We start from the raw sequence: 12,657 nt of genomic DNA on the forward strand, positions 1-12,657 counted from the left end.
GCAGATACCTAATCCTGTTGGAAGACCACGTGCAGAATAGCCCCAGCGACACCAGGAAAGCCAGGAGCCACAGCAGCCGCCGTTGCTGGGACAGCCTTTTGCAGACGATGTGCCTGACGCCGTGCAACGTGGTGTGCTCCAGGAAGGGCCGGCTGACTTCATTCAGAGGATGGTCACCCTTGGAACTGAGGCCCATAGTTATCCTGCTTTGCTTTAACTGCAGCGGCGGACACTTGCCATCATTTCAAGGCCGTCTTACTGTCACAAATGGCTGTGGTTCCTTTGACGAGCAATACACACACACACACACACACACACACAGAGCACTTGGTAGCTTCCCTGGCAAAAAAAAACCCTGCATGCATCCTCCTCCAGATTGCTTGCGAACTGAAACCAGCCTGCAGCTTAGTTACAGAAAGTGGTTATAATGAATGAAGGACTCCCCCCACCCCCCACCTCCCACACACACACACACACACACAGAGTGGCTCTTGTGCTCAGCTTCCTTGTCCTCTCTTAAAGGTCTGGGGCAGTGAGCTCCATCCTGCACTCTCCTCTGGGCTTGTCCCTTGCTACTCCGAGATCTGCCACTCACAATTCACTGATCTCAGGAAGAAACAGGATGACAACAAGCAGGAAATCACACACACACAAAAAAAATAGCACGAGGGAGAGCAGCTCCCTCTGTCAACCAAGTTCTGCACTAGCATTGGGGAGACAGAGTGGATAGGTAGAGAGCGATGAGGGGGAACGGGCACACACAGCCAATTCAAGGGAGCTCAGATGCTGCTTAGAGCTTGGAGCTAGCTGGGGTGAATGACAGGGAGTCCCAGTGGCAGAGCTGCTGTATAAACAGGGATTAAAACTCGCCAATAAAAAGGCACTGAAATTCATTCAAATGACCCAGTGTGTACTCTCAGCAGCATTTAACGCTTTCCTACCTGTCCTTCCCTGAGCCACTAATTTGCCAGAATAGGGCCAGTCAATTGTGGCTGCAGCTATGTGTATCCAGCTAACTTTTTAACTCTCTGGTAACAGCGGGAGCATTCCAGTATCGCACAGACTGCACACCTTGGACGTAGAGTAATACAGCGTGGAAACAGGCCCTTCGGCCCAAACTGGTCATGGTGCCCACTCAGCGAGTTCCAATCGATTTGGTTCATATCCCTCCAAACCCTTCCTATCCATGTATCTATCCAAATGCTTTTTTAAAATGTTGCTATTGTACCTGCCTCAACCACTTTCTCCGGCAGCCCATTCCATATAGGCACCACTCTCTGTGTGAAGAAGTTGCTGCTCAGGTCATTGCTCCTCATTGCGCACCTTCACTATGTTTGAGGTGCAGTTACCTGAGGACAATCTACACTCGGTTGGGGGAGCCAGCTCCAAGTCCTACACTACCTCTCCAGCCAATGAGTGACCTATTTGAACCGTTGCAGTCTGCGTGGTGTAGATACAGCCTCTGCTTTGTTAGGGAGAGTGCCACAGGATTCTGACGCAAGGAACACTGATAGATTTCCAAGTCAGGACGGTGAGTGGCTTGGAAGGGAAACTTGCAAGTGGTGGTGCGCCCATATCTGCTGCCCCTGTCCTGAACAGTAGGAGATGTGGCTTTGAAAGGTGCTGTGATACAGGAACAAACTGCAACCACAGGGCATCAGTGGTTGAGTGAATGGATTATGAATTGGATGTTGCCTGGTATGGAGGGAAGGTCTTATGAGAAAAGGCTGAGGGACTTGAGGCTGTTTTCGTTAGAGAGAAGGTTAAGAGGTGACTTAATAGAGACATACAAGATGATCAGAGGATTAGATAGGGTGGACAGTGGGAGCCTTTTTCCTCGGATGGTGATGGCTAGCACAAGGGGACATAGCTTTAAATTGAGGGGTGATAGATATAGGACAGATGTCAGAGGTAGGTTCTTTACTCAGAGAGTAGTAAGGGCGTGGAATGCCCTGCCTGCAAAAGTAGTAGACTCGCCAACTTTAAGGGCATTTAAATGGTCATTGGATAAACATATGGATGATAATGGAATAGTGTAGGTTAGACGGGCTTCAGATTGGTTTCACAGGTCGGCGCAACATCGAGGGCCGAAGGGCCTGTACTGCGCTGTAATGTTCTATGTTCTATGTTCTATGTTCTATACTGGTGACCGTCCCCTTGGTGAGCGAGTGCCAGGTTGAGTCTCTTGGCACTTGTTTCTGACTATCACAGCATCCGTGATTTCAACGTGACAGGCAGAATCACTCTGAGGAACCTACGAGGGCCAAGGGTTCTTGCTGTTAGCTTCTGTTTTCCCACACCCTTTCCTCAGTTAGCTGGCCTCGCCAGCTGGGGTCAGGGCAAACCCTAACTCTCCTTCTCTGCCCAACTCCTCTCACTTTCTTCAGGTTAGAGGGGTGGCCACGGGTACCCGCATGGGCCCCAGTTATACCTGTCTCTTCGTGGGGTACGTGGAACATTCCTTGTTCCAGTCCTATTCCAGCCCCCACCCACAACTCTTTCTCCGATATATCGATGATATCATCAGTGCTCCTTCCCTCTCTCATCCAGAATTGGAAAAGTTTGTCAATTTCGCTTCCAATTTCTACCTCACTCTCTGTTTCCATTTCTGGGGATAGACTGGTCACCAATATCCATTACAAACCCACTGACTCCCACAGCTACCTTGACTATACACCCCTCACACCCCACTTCCTGTAAAGACTCCATCCCATTCTTCCAGTTCCTCTGTCTCTGTCACATCTGTTCTGATGAGGCCAACATCGACAAGGGGAGCCTCCGAAATGTCCACCTTCCTCCTCAACCGAGAATTCCCCAGTACCGTTGTCGACAGGGCCCTCAACCAGGTCCAATCTATCTCCCGCACTTCCGCCCTCAACCCCTCTCTTCCCTCCCGCAACAGCGATAGGTTTCTCCTTGTCCTTACCTACCATCCCACCAGCATCCACATCCAGAAGATCATCAGGCGCCATTTTCGCCACCTCTAGCGGGATGTCACCACCAGACACAGATTCTCCTCCTTTCCCTTGTCAGCCTTCTGCAAGGAACGTTCCCTCCTGGACACCCTGGTCCACTCTTCCTCCATTCCTAACACCCACTCCACAGCCCCATGGCACCTTGCCCTGCAACTGCAGAAGGTGCCCATTTACCTCCTCTCTCCCCAGTATCCAAGGGCCCAAACATACCTTCCAGGTGAAGCAACACTTCACCTGCACATCCCACAATCTAGTCTACTGCATTCGCTGCTCACAATGTGGTCTCCTCTACATTGGGGAAACGAAGCGTAGACTGGGTGACTGCTTCGCAGAATATCTACATCCTGCCTGCAAAGAAGACCCTGACCTTCCCATTACCTGCCACTTAAACACACCACCCTGTTCCCTGGCCAACATCTCTGTCTCTGGCTTGTTGCAGTGTTCCAGCGAAGCTCAGCACAAGCTGGAAGAACAACACCTCACTTTCCACTTGGGAACTCGAGTCTTCTGAATTCAATATGGAGTTCAACAATTTTAGGGCTTAAGCACCTTCCGCACACTTTCTCCCACCCCCACATACCAGGCCTTGTTATCACATGGTCTGCTATTACACACAACCCATTGTTAGCCACTAACAGTCCCCATTAGCAGCCATTCATTCTCCTAGGCTGATCGTTATCCACTCAATTGTTTGTCCAACTGTTCTTCTCTCTCTTTGGCCTCTATCTCCATCCATTGTTTAGTCCTTACTCTGTTCCCCCGATCCTATCTTCTGCATATAAACCAACTTTAACCTAGCTAACATCAGTTCTGAAGGGTCACTGGACCCGAAACGTTAACTCTGATTTCTTTCCACAGATGCTGCCAGACCTGCTGAGCTTTTCCAGCAATTTCTGCTTCTGATACCAACGTTCCTTCCTTGCCAGGCCAAAATTCACCCAAAATTCCCACCATCAGTGGAATTCCATACCTGCACAGCTTCTGCAGCTCAGCAAATGGCTGAACTCTTCTTGGGCTTCACTCAAGCCTGGCAGTTAGGCATCTCCCGAGCCCAAGAGCATCATGGTTAATTTTGGCATAGCAACAGCCATACCAACTGAACCCAACAATCTCCAACAGACCAGGGTCTGAGCCTGGGGTAATCAAGGCTATGGTATTGGGTGAAGGGTAGGACTCCGCTCAGAGAACACCCACAACCAAAATGCTACTTATTTGGTTTTAAAATATCAATGGATCAAAAATGCTGGATGTGGTGAATTGGGTTGTGTTTTGGATTTGGGAGCGTGGGGGTGAGCGGTTATCATCTCAAATTTAGCGCCAGGTCAATTCTGTGGTGATGACCAGGAGATAGTAGGAACTGCCGATGCTAGAGAATCTGAGATAACAAGGTGTAGAGCTGGATGAACACAGCAGGCAAACAGGATCAGAGGAGCAGGAAAGCTGACGTTTCGGGTCCAGACCAGGAGGTAGTTCCTCTCAGTAGGTCATGGAAAACTGGAGCGCGCTCTGCCTCTAAGAAAAGCTGTGGGTGCTGGGGATCGATTGGAAATGTCAAAGTTGTGATCGATTTTGCCCCAAGAGAAGGGTTTTAAAGGATTACAGAGGCAAGGCGGATCGATAGAGTCAAGATACAGATCAGCCATTGATCTAATGGAGTGAAGGAACAGGAAAGAAGGATGGAATGGCCTCCTCAGTTATTGCATAAAAAACTTTAATAAGAAAACCTTTATGTACATACACAGTTACTGAAACACTTCTGCACAACCTTTGCACATGAAGAACAAATGAACACTGGAATTTGACATTCCCTGCTGTCGCAAAAAAAAAGCCCAAGGCATTTCTTATACAGAACTATACTGACATACATTTGAACCAGTGAGTGATGATCCATCCGGTTATCATACATTGGCAGAACAACCTTAAGTGGTGCCGTAGCAAAACTGGAATCAACGGGTATCGGGGGCAAACTCTCTGGCGATTGGAGTCATACCTGACACATAGGAAGACGGTCGTGGTTGTTGGAGGTCAGTCATCTCAGCTCCAGGACATCTCTGCAGGAGTCCCTCCGGATAGTGTCCTAGGCCCAACCATCTTCAGCTGCTTCATCAATGACTTTCTCTCCATCATCAGGTCAGAAGTGGGCATGTTCACCGATGATTGTACAATGTTCAGAAACTCAACTGGACTTGCCACATAAACACAGTGACTACAACAGTAAGTCAGAGACGAGGAATCCTGCAGCGAGTAACTCACCTCCTGATTCCCCAAAGCCTGTCCCACCATCTACAAGGCACAAGTCAGGAGTGTGATGGAATACTCCCCATTTGCCTGGATAAGTGCAGCCCCAATAACACTGAAGAAGCTTGACACCATCCAGGACAAAGCAGCTGCTTGATTGGCAGTACATCCACAAATATCCACTCCCTCCGCCACCGATGCTCAGTAGCAGCAATGAGTACATCTACAAGAAATTCATTAAGGATTCTCAGACCAGTACCTTCCAAACCCATGACCACTTCTATCTAGAAGGACAAGGGCAGCAGATACATGGAACACCACCACCTACAATTTTCCCTCCGAGCCACTCACCATCCTGACTTGGAAATATATCGCCGTTCCTTCACTGTCACTGGGACAAAATCCTGGAATTCCCTCCCTAAGGACATTGTGGATCTACCCACAGCACATGGACTGCAGCGGTTCAAGAAGGCAGCTCACCACCACCTTCTCAAGGGGGCAACTAGGGACGGGGCAATAAATGCTGGGCCCAGCCAGCGATGTCCCGTAAATGAATAAGGAAAAATTGAGAACTCTTTAAAAAGTCTTTAATTCGTTGTAAGGTTCTTTAATCCTGAAACAATCCAAGGTACTCTAAAATTACAATTCATTCTTTCCTTTAATGCTGTCCAGGCTTTTGTCTTCGGTTGGTCGAATGAATTCGATCAGAGTTGGGCCCAGGTGTAGTTTCAGTAACAAGGTGTGATTTGCACATGTCTCAAATAAGAGGACTATTCTCTTTCCATTACCTTCCTGGTTGGAAACTCCAAACTTTCCTCAGCCACGCTTTCAAGTCACCTTCAGCCCTGCATCCTTTCTTGTGTATGTAGATGACAGCACCTTTCGGGAGGGTTTTTCTTGTGAATATCACTCTTGCTCTGTAGGACATACATACAGTAGCACAACTGTGGACCCAGTCCATTGCCTCACAAGCACTGCTTTCTCTCCAATGTCCCCAGTGTAATGTGGACCTGTTCTTTTGTTGACGTTCCATTATAACCCAGTGAAATGCGATAAGCCTGTCATCAAACTCTGCTTCCATCACAGTCCAAAACTCAGAAACCTGATACACCAGTTTGTGCCTTTGAGACCCGCAATGCCTCATTTTCCTGTTTCAGAGATTCAGATGGATTCTCGAGAACGGAGAGTCCATGGGCAGCACGGTGGCACAGTGGTTAGCACTACTGCTGCCAGCACCAGGGACCTGGGTTTGATTCCAGCCTCAGGCAACTGTCTGTATGGAGTTTGCATGTTCTCCCTGTATCTGCCTGGGTTTCCTCTCACAGCCCAAAGATGAGCAGGTTATGTGGATTGGCTGTGCTAAACTGCCCATGGTGTTATAGACTAGGTGGATTGGCCATGGGAAATTGGGTAGGGAGGTGGATCTGGATGAGATGCCCTTCGGAGGGTTGCTGTGGACTCGATGAGCCGAATGGTCTGCTTCCACACAGTAGGGATTCTATGACTCTGGCAATTTTCATAGATGTCTTTTGCAATTTGGGCTTCTCACTGAGGCCACACGCCTCAGTTTGCACATTTATTTTTCGGTACCTGTGCAGTGAGTTTGCTCTGAGCTCTCATACCCTTCTCTGACAGCTTGAAATCCCTGGCAGCTCCACCACTATCTATCAGCACTGCCATCTGAACAATTTTAAGTTTGGATTGGATGCCATGTTCGAGAGAGTGGAATGAGCAGAAATATGGCACATAACCAGTGAGGTGCCAAGTCTTAGTCCTACGGGCACGAGGAAGTGCAGAGTTGCCTTCAGTTGTGTGCTATTCCATGTTTCAATCAAATTGGTTGGCAACAGCGTGGTAAGGGTTGGGGTTTTTCTTGGCGAAATGTCAGACGTCGACGCACATGTGAGGCATATGAAGAAGACATGATCGCTTTGGCTATATGGCAGGGCCGAATTTTAAAGGAAACTGACCATGACTGGAGTAGATACGTTACATTGAATGACAGACTGGGGCTCCCAGTTGCAGGTTGTGCCTCAGAAAGGAATCACCCTTTGATTTCGAAACAACCCCAGCGGAATTCTGCAGGTGTTTCTGGCAACAGGCAGGATGGCTCTTAACTGGTGAACCCCTTCAAATGAATGTTTAAAATGGAGCTTGAACAAACTGCAAAGAAGGTGATTTGATGCTACTTGTGCTTCTTTCCAAACTAAAGGGATGAGGAATATGGAATTTAGAATTATTAAATGTAACAAAGCATTGAACAGTTTTGCTGTGCTCCCTCGCCTTCAAAGAAACAAGCTTCAATGAACCCTTACGCTGCTAGCTGGCTCAGGAAAATCAGCACTGCCTTCACTTGTTGCTTACTCTGGCTCGACATATTCCTATCACATGATCTTCCTGCCTCCGATGGCCCCAGTCCCTGAACACTCCACACTCTAAAGCAATGTGCAGACAAAGCAAGGGTGAAGTAAGGAGAAAACATCTTCACTCAGTGAGTAGTTAGGGTATGGAAGGCACTGCCTGTAAATGTGTTGGAGGCAGAAATGGCATGGAGTGGTGTCAGCAGACCAGCTTTACAACATCTGCATTCTGCTCCTTTGTACATTACTTTAACAAAGGTAGAAAGTGAATGGGTTCAGATCTCTGCTCAAATAGATGCTGTCAAAATACACAATGCATTCATTTGCTCATATCGCCAACAATTGTTTTGAGGAAAGCATGCCCCCTAAATTCAAGCAGTGCACCATCTCAATCCCATTGTTTGTAGTTGTCAGACCATTGTGCTGAGTCAGTGAAAGTAGTAGCAATGGTGGGACAAGTATCCCAGCATGCACAGCAAGACCGAAAGGTCTCTATTAAAGTTAGTTTGTTATTATTCATTCACAGGGCGTGACTGTTGCTGGGTTAAAGTCATTGGGCCTTGCAGAAGCTGCTTCTACAACTTCATTCTCAGGAGGTTGACATTACTGGTAAGGTTTGTAGTTCTCGGGGAGTACAGGACATCCACAATGCTATTTATAAGGGACTTCCAGAATTTTGACTCAGTGACAATGAAGATATTGTCTGCTATTAGATTTGTCCTGCTTTTTGTGTACAGGACCAATCTGGGTAATTTTCCACATTGTCAGGTAGATGCGTTGGAAAAGGTGCAGAGGAGATTTACCAGGATGTTGCCTGGAATGGAGGGAAGGTCTTACGAGGAAAGGTTGAGAGAGCTAGGGCTTTTCTCTTTAGAACGACGAAGGATGAGAGGTGACTTGATTGAGGTGTACAAAATGATCAGAGGTATAGATAGAGTGGACAGCCAGAGATTTTTTCCTAGGGTGGAGGTAGCTATTCAGAGGGGGCATAGTTTTAAAGTGAGTGGAGGTAGATGTAGGGGAGACGTCAGAGGTAGGTTCTTTACCCAGAGAGTGGTCGAGGCATGGAATGCATTGTCGGAGAGGGTAGTGGAGTTGACCTCGTTAGGGGCATTTAAGCGGCTATTAGATAGGCATATGGATGACAGTATGAGGAAGGAGTGGAGGTTGGACAGACCTTAGGATTAGGGTAAAAGTTCGGCACAACATCATGGGCCGAAGGGCCTGTACTGTGCTGTACTGTTCTATGTTCTCTGTTCTATGCCAGTGTTGTAGCTGTACTGGGAACAGCATGGTGAGGGGAACAGCAAGGTCTCGTCTTTAACACCATAGTCAGGATGTTGTCAGGGTCTATCGCCTAAAAAGGCACACTTATATATTTCAGATGAATGAAGATGGGAAATGAGAAAGGAATCCTGACAACAATTTGCCTGGATTAAACCCCATCAAGTGGGAGGCTTGTGTTCGGAGAGTCCACAACTGGTCCCACAAAAGGCCTGCAGCGCCATCTCCTGGCTGAATGAGCAATACTCCAATAGAAAGAAAAATGAAAGCAGCTCAGGCACCTTCTGTGCAAGGAGAGACAGTTAACCCTCTGTCAGATGCCCAGAAAGGTCATTGACTTAAAATATTAACTGTATTTTCCCCTCTCCCCAGATGCTGCCAGGCCTGCTGAATGTTTCCAGCAGTCTCTGTTCGTTTTTCAAATTTTTACCACTCACAGTATTATAGAAACACAGATTTGGCCTCAACCACTTTCTGTGGCTGTGAATTCCACAGGCTCCCCACTCTCTGGGTGTGCAGTTATGCCCTTTTGGTAAATAGCTGTGAAGTATTTCATAGAATCCTGACAGAGCAGATAGAGGCCATTCAGCCCATTGAGACTGCACCAATCCTTCGAAGAGCATCCTACCATATCCCTGTGACCCTTCATTTCCCATGGCGAAACCACTTTGCCTGCACACTATGGGCAACTAAGCATGGCCAGTCCACTTAACCTGCACATCTTTGGACTGTGGGAGGAAACCGGAGCACCCGGAGGAAACACACGCAGAGCAGAGAGAATATGCAAACTCCACACAGACAGTCTCCTGAGGGTGGAATCAAACCCAGATCCCTGATGCTGTGAGGCAGCAATGCTAACCACTGAGCCACCATGCTTCAGACAAATGAAATTATAGAATGATATAGTCCTCCCTCCAGATTATAACAACTCTTGACATTAAAGAGAAATCTTCTCTCACCTCCAATTTCTTGAACATGGATTTTAAATCTACGTTGCCTGGTTACTGATCCTCCATCAAGACCCCTGATGGTAGATACATGTTTTAAAAGAACATGACAGCACTTTCAAAGCTATCTTTAGATTTAAAAAAAAAAATCCCTGCTCAGAGTCTGATGTCCCAGCATCATTTATAGTGTTTGTGGGTGCTGGCCTGACAGCAATGGAGAATTGGAGATATTCAGGACAGTGAGCTTCAGGAGAGGTTGCTTCAAAACTGAAAGATGTGCGACTGAAGACTGATTTAGATAGACGAGTTCCGAAAGGATGGGATCTTACCAACCCTATCTCGGAAAATGTCGGTTTTCAAAACGTGGCCATGTTCAAGGAAACAGGAGAATCGATTCATACACAGCAATTCCCCCACTGCAATATGGGAATACGAGTCACTGATAATGACCCGATCATCTGTCTTTACCAGGAGAACTTCCCCACTGCGCTTCCAAATATTTTCTCCTCTTGAAAGGGATTGGCAGAGCTTCAGTTTAATGTCTTTTCTGACAGATGGCACCTCTGGCAGTGTGGCACCTACTCAGCAAAGGCACTGGGAGTGTCAGCCGAGATTTGGTGTCAGATTCTCTGGAGTAAGGACTGCAGACATGGCTTTCTGCCTCCAAGCTGCAGGTGACCCAGGTTTTACATCGGACTGGAGCTATACTGCACAGAGGCCACACTGTGCCACATTACAGAGCTGTGAGGAATGCTATTGATCATGGTAGAAAAGGGACAGTAGCAACATGGATACAAAACTGGCAGGGATAGGAAACAGAGTAATTGTCAATGGATAGTTTTCAGGTTGGAGGAAGATTTGGAATGGAGTTCCCCAGCGGTCAGTTTGGAGACCCTCGCTTTTCTTGATATAAAATTAATGATCTGGATCTTGGTGTGCAAAGGACAATTTCAAAATTTGCAGAAGACATGAAACTTGTAAGATTTGTAAACTGTGAGGAGGAGAGTGTTGAGCTCCAAAAGAACATTGTTGCTGGGGTTGGAGGGTTTGAGCTACAGGGAGAGGTTGAATAGACTGGGGCTATTTTCCCCTGGAGTGTCAGAGGCTGAGGGGCGACCTTGTAGAGGTTTATAAAATCATGAGGGGCATGGATAGGGTGAATAGCCAAGGTCTTTTCCCCAGAGTAGGGGAATCCAAAACTAGAAGGGGCTAGGTTTAAGGTGAGAGGGGAAAGATATAAAAGAGACCTGAGAGGCAACTTTTTCACGCAGAGGGTGGTGCGTGTATGGAATGAGCTGCCAGAGGAAGTGGTGGAGGCTGGTACAATTACAACATTTAAAAGGCATCTGGATGGGTATCTGAATAGGAAGGGTTTAGAGGGATATGGGCCAAAAGCTGGCAAATGGGACTCGATTAATTTAGGATAGCTGGTCAGCATGGACGAGTTAGACCAGAGGGTCTGTTTCTGTGCTGTACATCTCTATGACTCTGTGACAAGTTGGTCAGGTGGGTGGAGAGGTGAATGATGAGGATCAATGCAGAGAAGTGTGAGGGGATGCACTTTGGTTGATAGAACATTGAAAGACAATATAAAACAGGGGGTACATTTCTAAAGGGGGTGCAGGAGCAGAGGGAGCTGGGTGTATCTGTGCACAGATCCTTAAAGGGGCCAGGAGAGGTGGAGAGAGCAGTGCCCTCAGCTTCATTAATGGGGGCACAGAGTACAGGAGCAGGAAGGTGATGCTGAACTTGTACAAGACACTTGTTAGACCCCAGCTGGAGAATTGTGTACAGCTGTGGGCCCCACATTATAGGGAAAGATGTGAGTGCATTGGAGAGAGTGCAGAAGCTATTTATAAGAATGGTTCCAGGAATGAGAAACATCAGCGTGAGGATGGATTGAAGAAGTTGGGACTGTTCTCCTTGGAGAGAAGAAGGCTGAGAGGGAGATCTGTTAGAGGTTTTCAACATCATGAGCAGGGGCTGTTCAGAGTAAATAGGGAGAAGCTGTTCCCACATGTAAAAGGAACAAGAACGAGAGGGGCATAGATTTAAAGTGATGAAGCGAGGGGGATGTGAGGAGAAACATTCTCACCCAGCGAGTTGTTAGGGTGTGGAATGCACTTCCTGGAAACGTGGGGGAGGCAGGTTCCATTGAGGCATTCAAGAGGGGGTATTGGATGGTTATTAGGATAGAAATGGGGTACAGGGATATGGGGAAAAGGCAGGACATTAGTACTGGAATGATGCCCATTTGAAGAGCCGGTGCAGGTACGATGGGCTGAATGGCCTTATTCTGCACTGTATTAATTCAGTGAGTCTGAAGCCCCAAGACCAAGTGATCAGCAAGTGATCTAGTTGATCCCGGTCTAACGGAGACTTGACGCTGGAGTTCTGTTGCACACTTTAAATGATGCCTTTCCCGTCCTAACAAACTGCTTCACTTCGATGAGAGTGAGGCTATATATTTGATGAAAAGCCCCTGACCGGACTTTTTAACTGTTTCTCTCTCGACAGATGCTGCCAGACCTGCTGGGCTTTTCCAGCATTCTCTGTTTTGTTTATTCCAGACCTCCAGCATCTGCAGTATTTTGCTTTTCTAGGATAAATACGGGACAAGGCTGATTTATTTGCTGAGCAAACATTTCGAACATGTGTCAAAGCCAACTTAAAAACGAATAAAATCGATGCTCACAGTTTAGTCACTGGGGCTAAAATACACAAAGTGGTACAAACTGTTCCGCCCCAGTGCTCTGGAAGCAGGGAATGCTTTTGCCACCTGCTGGTAGGGAAGGGCATTTACTGAGCCTTCAATGTGCTGGTTGCTTCTAGTGTAACCTAAGCTAAAACTTA

This window comes from Rhincodon typus, chromosome 41, assembly GCF_021869965.1.
Source record: "Rhincodon typus isolate 14 chromosome 41, sRhiTyp1.1, whole genome shotgun sequence".
Lineage (NCBI taxonomy): Eukaryota > Metazoa > Chordata > Chondrichthyes > Orectolobiformes > Rhincodontidae > Rhincodon > Rhincodon typus.